Source organism: Topomyia yanbarensis, chromosome 2 (assembly GCF_030247195.1).
Source record: "Topomyia yanbarensis strain Yona2022 chromosome 2, ASM3024719v1, whole genome shotgun sequence".
Classification (NCBI taxonomy): domain Eukaryota; kingdom Metazoa; phylum Arthropoda; class Insecta; order Diptera; family Culicidae; genus Topomyia; species Topomyia yanbarensis.
In genome coordinates this window covers 110,825,633-110,837,835 of record NC_080671.1, presented here as the reverse complement: position 1 = coordinate 110,837,835, position 12,203 = coordinate 110,825,633, and the positions used below count along the sequence as shown (strand labels likewise).

At 39.6% G+C, this 12,203-nt stretch overlaps 1 protein-coding gene across 3 annotated transcripts in view; it reads right to left on the bottom strand.

Moving 5' to 3' along the window:
- Nucleotides 1-5,078, bottom strand: part of LOC131679176 (serine protease inhibitor 28Dc-like) — an 86,843-nt gene extending 81,765 nt beyond the window's left edge. For all 3 annotated transcript variants that reach the window (XM_058959825.1, XM_058959824.1, XM_058959823.1), the window contains exon 1: nt 4,791-5,078. The gene's annotated coding sequence lies outside the window, so the exon portion shown is untranslated. The remainder of the gene's footprint in view (nt 1-4,790) is intronic.
- Nucleotides 5,079-12,203: the final 7,125 nt, after the last annotated feature.

Here is a 12,203-nt window from a genome sequence, read left to right as displayed (position 1 = left end):
ACTTTGAGAGCCTACAGAGCAGATATAGATATAAAAGATATAAGAAAACTATTTCAGCAATAGTGCAGCCATGCAGTGGTATGAGTGGCCTAAGGAGTGCAGAGAGGGGGTATGTCATTAAGCGGGAGGCCTAATATCGAAAAATAATCGAGTTTTTTATTACATTTATCGATAGATAAACAATCTAAGGATAAATTAACAATTTTAGAAGAGAGTTTGAAGTGCTTTCAAAGATATAGAATGGATCGCATTAGAATGCCAAACAAGTATGAGAGCGCACGGAAGAATTCGGTTATGGAGAATAACACTAACTCGTCCTCATTAAATAAATTGACGGGATAATTATTGACCACTTGGAACAAACCACAGTTTGTCTTTTCGGAATTGATTTTCTTCTACATGAACCAAACATCGTAGTTTAACGCAGCTTTTAACGTTTGTATAGCACGTTAAATTCGCAAATCAAAGATACAGTTTCATGAAATTCTCCAGTTTTCTATGATTTAGGTAATTCAATGACAAACCGGCCAGCTGACCCATAAGGCCGCAATTGTGCGAAATTTTTTAACGTTTTTTTTGTGCTGTAATATATCTTAATTTTCAAAAATCTGCGTCTTTCCCTTCTTTTTCCATAATCGCATAAGACGGCTACATTTTGATTAGTTTCCGCAATCATCACTATTAAGTGTCGTCTTGCAGATCTATGAGTAGAAACAGTTGTACAAACACCAGAGGTTGAACTAAAATAGCGATATTATCTATCGAAATGTTTACTTCAACCGTATTACTGGTATTTCGCGACAACATTATATAAAATATGTCAATATAATAACTGCTTGACTGAGTATAATCGTTTGACAGTCTTACCTTTATTGAGTTGCTTCAGAGTCACATTTGTTTATTTTTAACGCAACAAGAAAATAAATATTGAGCCACCCTAATCACGTTTTTTGATCTGCCCTAATTAATAGTCTATTTTATTTTCAAGATTTTATAATATCAAAAAACAAAGTCAGCGCACCAAAATTGCTTGAAAAATCTTATTTGGTCACCAAAATAACAATAACAAATAACAACAAAATTTGTTGAGCCACCCTAATAAACAGTTAATTTTATTTCATATATTTTCCGATGTCAATAATGTACTCCACTTACCAAAACTACTTGAAACCACCTTTTTTGAACCATTAGAGTGGCGATTGCGGTTTACAATTTTTTTTACCGGGTCACACTGTGCTATGCGGTGTGTTCTCTTCTCAATCCATATTAATTTGATTTCTAAATATCATTTGTTAAATATACATGAAGGTGAAACTAGAAATACATCTGGTTTGGCATTTCAAATCTTTATTTTGAGTTATTTACAGGTTTAGAGGTAATATTCACCACTTTGTTTAAGCTTCAACAAACACTTCAGTCGCGTTAGGGGACAACACTTCATACGCGACCGTTTGTGTTCATTTTGGTGTTGTCCCCTAACGCAGCATTTGCAACGGTCGTGAAAAAAATTTCATGAAAACTCGAAAATCTAAGTATACAGTATTGTTCTATGACTATCGATGATCCAATTCCTAGAACAAATGGATACTGTAAAGTTTAAGATAGAGCAGGTTTTTTTGATAAATACAAGTGTAGGTTTGAAAATCAACATTTTGCTCTGTTGTCCCCTAACGCGACATGTTCACCTCTCAGAATGAAAGGACAGCCTGAAAAACATCGAACCCATAACATTTCCGTTGTGTTAGGACTTTTAAAGTATTTAATTAAGTTTTTTGAGCATACATCGTAGGATTTTTCAAACGACGAGCTATTAACAGTTGCATGATGCGTGCAAATGTTGTCCCCTAACGCTGGAATGTGTCTTTTATGATTTCGTGATTTATTTCACGAGCACGAGTGGTAAGTCGTGACTATTACGTCAGGAATCATGAATAAGTTCAGGAATACATGAATAATATATGATGGTTTTGTGAATTATTTCACGAGCATGGATGTTTAATTGTAACTAATATATTAGGAATCATGAATTAATTAACAAGAATTGAATAGATTAGTGCATAAAATTCCAAGTTTCGTGAAATTGTTCATAAGAAAATATCCACATTCTTTTTATTTTATGAACTAATCTTCCTAAATATATGAATAAAATCATGAGTCAACATTTGGTTTTATGAATAGTATTCATTAAGTTGTGAGCTAGTTCACGTACAGAAAATCGATTTGTTAATAACATTGTGAAAACTGTGGCTGAAGTTCACAAAACAGAAACAAATATTTTCATTAATAAAAGCGTTATGCGGGTGTTTCTGAAGGGAAATTGAACATAATTATAAAGCATATGATTTTTGTTCATGGTCCTCTTTACGTAAAATTGTTCCAGAATTCATGACACTTTATTCACAATTTTGGGAACCATTTTATTTCCGTGTGCAAGCAGACTTGGTATCAAACATCATTTCAATAAATCGCAACACTTTCAAAAACTACGGTGGTACATTCTGTCTTTTTAAGAGCGGTGTTATCAAAATGTTCCCCGTCACCGATACGACACGTAAACCGAGTTTAAACTGTTTCCTTTCGAAAGTCACCGTAATGACTCTCTAAACGAACAACCGCTGGACCTGATATGTCGATCCGAGACGCCTTGGCAACTCAAGACCCCCAAACCCTGTACCCCATATATCTCCTCCTCAAGACGATTAATGTGAATTTATGTTTTTACACTAATTTCTACTTAATGAAGTAATACACATCATCAGCAGATATCTACACCAGTACCCCTTCTCCCCAGTTCTCGTTACAGGCAATTTGGCTGTAACGAGAACTGGGATCTCCTTGTTGCAGATACACAATCTGTTGCGAGATTCGACGTCGACGCAGACGAAGGAATTGCGCACAACCACCCACAAGGATCTATCACAAGGACCACCAACAAGCGTCATGGACCACCGGTTGCTGCCATTGCCTGCCAGGAAGAGAAAGATCGACGATTTGACAAGCGGATGCGCCATCTAGATGCACGATATGCCCCACAGACTACCAACTATATTTTTTCTGTTTCTTTAGGGCATGTTCAGGAGTGTTTCAGTTCTAGATTCATAATTTTCATTCTATAATATAAAACTGAAAATTTTTAAACTAGAACTTGCTGTCCCCAGCAGCAGTTTTAGAGGGTGTTCTATTCAGTTTAAAATTCATGTCTCGCCATGTCTTCAGAATTACTGTATTCAAATTTATTTTGCCCCAGTTTATTGGGGCTAAGTGTCTGTGCTGAAAACTTTGAATGAATTTAAAACACAGTTCTAAACGTGTTTTAAAATCAGCAACAAATAGAACGGCGTCGTATAACAGTTTTAAATTTTAAAACAAAACTGTTCGAAATTATGAAACAAAACGCTCTGCTGGGGATGTGAATGTTTCAGTTCCAGTTCTACTTTGAAACTCCTATACAAAATAAAACCCTCCTGAACATGCCCTTAATATGCTTCTATAATATGTTGTACTCCGGCTCATTAACACCGAAAGGCTCCCGAGCCAACAAAATAAAGTCGAAGGAATAAAAAAACGCTGATCCTCACTTATGATCACGCACTACCACGGCCGCCGGGATGCTATAAATGCCTTCAAGTTATTCAAGTTATTTATTGACAAAATGCAAACGTTTCGTTTTATTTGTGGAAGCTAACGGAACATTGAAATCGTACTTTCTACTGCACTCGTTAATGTAGTTTGTTCACTATAATACTTTGCATATATTCCGGCAAAATTCCAAAACCATTCAATTAATGAAGGCAACTTTCCCTTATGTATACAGTCTCTGGGCGAGCTTAGAATTATCAACACTTATTTACTAACACATCAAAGCAATCATCAGATCGAAGATCAAGGTTGCGGTCAAATTTTGTCATAAAACATTCAATACTACTATCCCGGCTTCCATACGATCACGTCCCAAACGGAGTAGTAGTCTAGGCAGATAAGCTGTTACAGACGAGGGACTCCATATTGCATTGGCGGAGACGAATCTAATCTATTTGTCACAAATTAACCTATTTATTTTACTACCCTACGCAGATAAACATTTTATTACTAGTTAACAAATTATTAGTAAAATCATGAAGTGTAACCGGTTTTAACGAGGTACCTAACCGTTTTAAAGGCTTTAAAGTTTAAGTAATATGTTGAAGCAATAGATTGAGGGTGATCAAACGGGAAGTTCCGATCGTAAATCTAACCCGGCATGTCTGGCGAGCACTTCACTAACACAATGAATTACCATAATTCTTTCCTTCTCATCCTATACGTTTGACTTATTTCAATAAAATGTTCAGAGCAGAGGTTCGATCACAGGCCCTATCAAATTCTGCCGTGACCCGACGAAAAACCCGACGGCAATCGCAACCAATGCTAGCATTCAATCCTGCGACAGTTCATCCGTATTTATAAGAATAACACCATAGAAGGCATCACAAACTCAAAAAAAAACGATCCTCTGTGCGAGTAAGTGTATGTACCACCGTCGATGACCCTGGGGTGATAAGGGGATTCATTTGCAATTCGTCCCCGAATTGTTTCTCATCTTCTTCGCTAATGACTTTCGAAGCTGCTGGTGGAAGTAATGTTCAAATCCCATTAAGCATTCATCACTCACGATTTACTAATGTATATTCACAGTCTGGGAAAAACCACATAAACGATGGTAGCTGTTATTATCAATCATTATCACTGAATATTCTACGTTCACAGAACCATTTCAACCTTCTGGTCACTGATGCGCTCATATCAATTACCTTGCTCTCAGATCTAGTGCACAAATTAGAGGTAAAAACACAAAGAACTTTTCACACTGCAGTAAAATCAGGTTTTTGTTTTGTTATTGCTATCACATATAAGGCGAAGAGTTGACCCTGCGGCCAGCTAGATGCCAGATCACCTTCCAGTAGAAGATCCCGATGATCTTCTCGACTTACTGAACGCGCGGCTACCGTTCCGATAGGCCTTGTCTATCGTTCTAATGAGCGGTTGAATCGTTCGTGATCGCGCCCGAACGCAGCTTTTGCAGAACTGAAAACTCGTTCCGCTCGGTGGACGGTTTAAAAGACACTCACACAAATTGGTTCGCTATATAGGGGATCGTGTTTCAAGTTCGCGGATCGATCGGTGCTCGCGTTCGGGAATTCACGGGTTGCCAGAGCAACGCGGTTTGTTTTCTGTTGACGGTTTACATGTTTTGTTTGAACGATCAAGTTGTACGGTATTCACAGTTAGTAATCATTGGCAGTTGAAAACCCAATTCAGATTGAATTGTTTTTTACCCGCCAGTTCATATGTTGTCAAATATAATACGAATGCGACGGAGAAATGCCGGTGAAATATAAAGAAATCTGGAAATTTGTAGTATATTCTGTGTGTGTTTGGAGTTATAATTGATTGATATTGTCTCCCAACTACTTGTTCCATCAAATATTGTTGTTTAAATGCGATAGTATTTCATTTAATTCGTTTATTTTACTTGGATTATTGCGGTGGCTCTACAAAGCCTTGGGTCTTTTAATATTTACAACATGTTAGGCAAAAATTAATAAAAACATGTTTGTTTGTTTATTTGTTGTACCGTCACCAACAGACCCCTTGGCTACAATGGTGGTTACTTAAACTAATTACATTTCAGAATACACATTATTTTAGTTTTTATCGAATTCCTTGTCAGGTTGAAGTCAAAAGCCGTCGTCACACTGTTAAACACACGCTGGAGTCCGGTAACAGCGCTCTGGCGCCCATAGTTTGTTCTCCTGAACGGGACTCGCAGAAGAGAGTTATTACGCAGAGCTCGAACGCGAGCTTGAAGGATTGTAGGGCAATCCACCCTGGCAGACAGTAATTCCGAGACGAACAGGGCTCGAGAGCAGTCCCTCCGGATGCTTAGAATATCGAGTTGTATTAGCAGACAACGGTTTTCGTAGCTTGGCAGCTGAAATCTGTTTTGCCAAGGAAGGGGTCGGAGTGCAAAGCGTATGAACCGGCGTTGGGCGGCCTCGATTCTGGCGAGACCGTTCTGGTAGTAAGGGTTCCAAACAGCAGAACAATATTTCAGTGTTGAGCGAACCAGCGCGCAATAGAGAGATTTTAAACAGTATACGTCCTTAAAGTTTTTCGCTATTCGGAAGATGAACCCAAGCTGTCTTGATGCCTTATCTACAATGGATGATGTATGTGGTTTGAACGTTAGTGCCGAATCCATGATGACTCCGAGATCCTTGATGTTAGAGTGTCTTGGAATACTCGAGTCGAAGAGATGGTAGTTAAACTGAATCGGATGGCGTTTCCGCGTGAACGTAACAATTGAGCATTTGCTCGGGTTTAAAACCATTCTGTTTAGATCACATCACGTACTAAAGCACTCCAATTCACTCTGAAGAAACTCGGCATCGGGTTTATCCCGTATTTGTCGAAACATTGTCGTCGGCAAAAGAAAGGCGGGGTCCTTGTAATTTGATGTTGACGTCATTAAAGTAGAGGAGGAATATCACTGGACCGAGATGGCTTCCTTGTGGTATGCCGGATGTAGCGAAGAATGGTGCAGATAGACAGTCCTTAATGTTGATTTGGAGTTGCCTTCCATCGAGGTAGGAATGAAACCAGTGCAGTAGTTGACCATGAATACGTAGTTTGCCTAGCTTCGCTATTGCGATATCATGATTGATTTTGTCGAAGGCCGCAGATAAATCCGTGTAAATAGCATCGGTTTGCAATCCGTCGGCGAATCCATCCATTACATATGTTGTGAACGAGAGCAGGTTGGTCGTTGTCGATCATTTAGGCATAAAACCGTGTTGGTCGTCTACAATGTAGTGTTTGCAGTGAAAGAAAATAGGATCTAACACAACCAGCTTGAATAGTTTTGATACTGCACTTAAACACGAGATTCCATGATATTTGTCAATGTTCGATTTGTTACCTTTTTTGTAAACTGGAAACATGTGCGCCAGCAGGAAGGGAATGTTCCAGTATTGAGTGATAGCACAAAGACTCGCCGAAGTGGATCAAGAAGCCCGCTGATGCATTTTTTGACAAAAATCGAGGGAACGCCATCTGGGCCCGGGGAACTAGATGCTTTCAGCTTGGAATTTGCTGCAAGAATAGCTGCATTATCGACACAAATTCGGTTGATGGTTCGTTCTAGAGAAGGAGTTAGATTTGCAGCGGCAGCGACTTGTGGGGAAAGGCTCTCGTCGGAAAAAAAAACGCTTGGAAATTTGTCGGAAAACAATTGGCAAATTTCCTTAGTGTTGCTGCCTAAAACTCCATTTCTAGAAAAAAAATTTCAAGTAACAATAAGAGATTCTCTTTGAGGTCTTTCTCTTCTGTTCATTACTCGGCCATTTCAACATTTAATCACAACCAATCAACGTCGAACATTACATATTGAACCAAACCTTCTTGGTTATCAGGTCATTTCATTTATAGTAGGTGATCGAATCCGATTAAACTTATTTAAGAAGATCTGTAGAAAGAGGACAGAAAAATGTGATTGAACTAATATCTGGAACTAAATCTTTATAGAATAAGATTAGCTTGTAAAACCTTTTCGATTGTGTGTGGTAAAAAACACGGACCAGTGGTAAAAATCAAATTTTAGACAATATAATCACATTTCATGTATAGACCAAGCATTCTAGTTATATTTTGCCATTATTATAACTTTTCTAAAGTACGCATACAAATATAGCGAATGTAGTGGTCTTAAGAATCGAAAACAATTTTATATATGCACAAGATGCGTTTTTGCAACGGTTTTTCAAGTGGCAGTGTATTCATTCATAAATAGGTTTTGTAGTATGTACTTATTAGTAGAATCAAAGTACTATAGGCTGAGTGGAAATGAATCACGTGATGGGGAAATGAATCAATGAATTGATCGAACGTAAATAATAAACTTTCGTTGTGCAATTTAGTAACAAATTAGATCTATTTACCTACACATTCGCCTCAAACAGTAAACCCAAGCGCACAAAGCAAAATGAATCAACGCTGATGATGATGGGTAGAGCGAAAGAGACAACTAATACCACGACACTATGTTAACCGTGTTTGCAAATGGAGCTCGCATGTACAAACTATTTTGTGTACGAATAATTATACATACATAAGTGTGCTGGAAACGAGCACAACACAAAAGATCGCATACGGACAAGCTCATTCGCATTCACTGGGTAGCGTACCTCCACAGGCAGTGTAACGGACTTCTAACTCAGCTACACTGGCTGTAAAAGCATACAACGCAGTGATCTGCTTCGCCTGCCGCTCAACAGGCGACTGAGCTGCTTCGGCGAAATCCGTCCGTTTAAATAGTCGATGATGACGTCATTCATAGAAGCGTAGTGCGCTAGGTACGCAAATCTGTCGTGCTGGACTAGGGAAGCGCTATCTTCTCTGTGTAAATGCGCGATATTTTGACTAGGTTATTCATTATTTAAATTTTTAATGCCATGATATCAAAAATCTTTGGGTTTAGCTATTGGAATCTATTCTTAGTAGTATTTCGGGGCGACATGCGCAAAAAAATTGAAAATTTATAGTGAAATGGCTGAATTATATGCGTTTAAAATTGGACCACTTTTCGTTACATATCATTTTTGTAGAATTTGCAACGTGCACCCCTATATCGAAAACAAAGACGTAGTCCTACGTCAAAACCGTCGGCTTTTGATATGTACTGGAGAATTAGTACAAAGTGTTGTAATGATGTCGTAATAAACGAAAGAGAAAGTAAACAAAGAGAGGCTCTCAAGGCTACGTTCTATTGAAAATTTTCTCTAGATTTAATGACATACAAGATGGTAACCCGGATTCTTTTCGCTGCTCGTTCACATATTTCCAAAACGACTTGGGCTTGGATTTCAGTTGACGTTCGACGTTTCGCCGGGCTTTGCGATCACAGCGGAAGACATCAAATGTTGAACCAAACACCAGGCCAAATCGAGTACGGTTGTCGAGCCACGTCTCGGTTAAGGCGATGACGTCATAACAGCAGCCCGTGGTCGCGAGCAAATAGCTGTCCGTTGATGAATTTAAGCCACCAACATTCTGGTAGTAAATCTCGATGTTATTGGATGACGGAGCAGGTTCTACAGAGAGCGAATCAACTGCATCGCGTCCCAGAATGTGACGATCATCATCGGCGAGAGAAATGGTTGACATCTGGTCACAAGATGTTAGAGCAAAAGGCAAATTAGGCCATTACAAATCTTTTTTAAAAATTATGTCCAAGTACAAATTTTTTTCTGAAGGGGGGGGCAAACAAAAAATAAATATTTATTTTAATAAAAACAATTTTTTTTTCTTTTTGCATTTTCTTTCGATTGTTCTCATGGACGTTTCCGCAGGGTGATTTCGTATAGCGGGGTTGAGCTATTTGTTTTACTAGAAAAATTCAAGCAAACATTACTGAATCAATCAAAAGTTCACATAGGAAAGGGATGCTAAAGTTTTCGTTTTAAATAATTTTCCGAACAGTGCAATTTCTAAATTCCCAATAAGAGCTTGAAAGTTCTCTAAGAACTTAAAAAACATTTAAGAGTACATTAAGGTATTAACTTTTGGTTGCTTGAATAGTTTTCGTTCCGTTGTGGCGGCACATGGACCGACTGTACACACAAGGCATGGAAATCGGTCAAAGGTGAACCTGCTTGATAACAATGTACAGAAACAGGATTGCAACATTTCACTTATGGACTTTTGGAAAACATTCTGAAATGAATCCAAAGGTAAAGTGTGCGTCAATGGAATTATTTATCTCAGATATGGTTTTCTCTGATATTTTTTCTATTGCGTATTTCATATACAGTAGCCTGGCGAACGTACATCCTGTGCATACTATACTTTTTCGAACTCTAGTGGAAACATCAGCTTTGGTTTATCGCTTGTGCTTGAAGACTTGTAGATTTGTTTGTTTGGTACATGATAGTAATTCGGCTCGGTTCCGTGTACATCTTCGAAATCTTTGCATTTTTCTCCATCTTGTTGCGCAGTAGGTAGCCATATCAGAGAAATTCATTTACGGATTTATGAAATGTATAGCAATCATCAGTTCATTTTTTGCCTTTTTCATATAAGGAAGACTGTGCAATCACTCTGAAACTCGACTTTTTAAGCTACACCCGGAGTGTCGAGTGTCATATACCACTAGATTCAGTTCGTCGATATCTGAAAATGTCGACTGCATCGAAGCGTTATATCGTGGGGAGGCTGATTCAGTCTTAAGACAAAATGATACATTAGAGCGGTTTAGCTCCGAACACATATCCGGCTAATCGCAGTGGTGAACTTCCGTTAGCCATTTGGCTCTCGTTTCTGTGAACCATTTAGTTCCTGTTTTCGCGAGCCATCTCAATTCCTCGTCGGAAGTTCTCCTGATACCGATGGCTTTTGCGCGAGTCATTTAGCTCCCAGTTTTGTCGCAATCTACTCGCATAGTATATAAATCCTACTCAAAGGGCCAACCAGTACTTGGCGAGGGCGGTTCGGCGATACTGGATGGAGCGTAGCTTCTAGTTCGCTGCTTCCAGTTCGTTGAAAACTCGACGACCCACCGCTGGTGCTTCACTCGACCTACTCGATCTTGTCCCTGACGGTGAAACTAGTCTGTTCACATGCTTCGGTCCAGCGATTTCCGCTGGTTCGTGGTGCCCAGTACACTGGCGCCTCAAGCAAAGCTGTGGTTACTCTCACAGCCTTCCCCTTAACATAATCGTCGTGACTTTAAAAGTTCAAGTCGATGATATATTTTCCGACCGCGCTGTCTTTCGGCTGCTAGTCATCACCAACTCTGTTTTATGATGGGCAATCGTCTCCGTGTCGAGTGTCTCCTCTTCTAGCGATTGTCCGATTACTTGGAACACCACATCATCCGTGAAGCCGAAAATCGTTATATCTCTGGGAAGCTTCAGCTTCAATACTCCATTGTACACTGCGTTCCACAGCGTCGAGTCGAGGAACGTCAGTTGTAGTTGTGATTCCCCCTTGTCTATCTCGTAGATCAGTGTTCGGTACTGAAAGTAGCTCTATAATATCCTGCAGAGTTACTCGTGCTGTACAGCGAGTGGGCGATTGCTTCCCAGCTAGTACTATTGAAGCATTCTTCACGCCTAAGGGAACCACCACGCAAAAACGATATCCTTATCTCTGCTGTCTCCACAACTCCCACAACCGTTCGGGTGGATTTCACTGTAGACCTGCCTATAACGAAGCCGAATTATATGAGATGCCGTTCTCACGGTCCGCGTACTTCGTTAGCTTGTTCAGGATTACTCCTTCTCTCTAACATTACCAAGGGATATATTGACTACGCTGAAAGATTTCCATGTTGTCCCGGCATCGGAAGCAACATCAGCTTTTGTCGCTTCCAATTATCGGATCGTTTTGAACATATCCGGGCTCTCATGTATCGCTTCACTTTTATGGCTTTCGCCATCTCGATAATCTGTTTGTTGGTAAATCGATCTTCATCTTTGTGATCATCCTCCTCACTGTACGGCGAAAATAGATTCATGTTGTGGGGAAAACCTTTCGATGGTGACCTCCATCTTTTCCGGGCACCTTTCAGGTGGTGCAGCTGAGCCTTTTATTTTTGTTATGCCAACTTTGTAGGTCTTTCCTAAGGAAATTCGCGTTGGCTTTGTGGCAAGGCTTTCTTGTACAGCTTGACTGCTTTGTTGAGAGCGGTTCTTGCAGCTCGCTTCCCTCGAGCTTTCTGACTTCTTTTTAATTTTAAATATATTTTACACAGCTCAATGCGTTAGCACAACTGAGCCGTGGAGCGCACATTGGGGGTCATTTGGTCCGTCTTCTCTCGCGTTTTCGTTTACGTCCATGTCATCATCTGCATACATCTGCATTCATCTTGCTCATCGTCGGATGTTCTTATTTGTTGTTTGTGCTTACGGGTCGCTATTGTAAATCCTTCTTCATCGGTATTAGATTCCTTATTGGTGGTGTTGGTTGTTGGTTTGGAAACATTTGCTGTAATCGTTGTTACTTCGATGTTGGTAATGGCAGATGGTTTAGTGGTACTGGGGCCGATCGTTGTTGAGCTGGTGTTTGTGAATGTCCGGTCTGCAGTCGTTGGTTTACCAACTGGTTGTGGTTTAACATACGATGATTGTATACCGGCTTTGGTCGTATCAGGTGGAATTTCTTTAGCA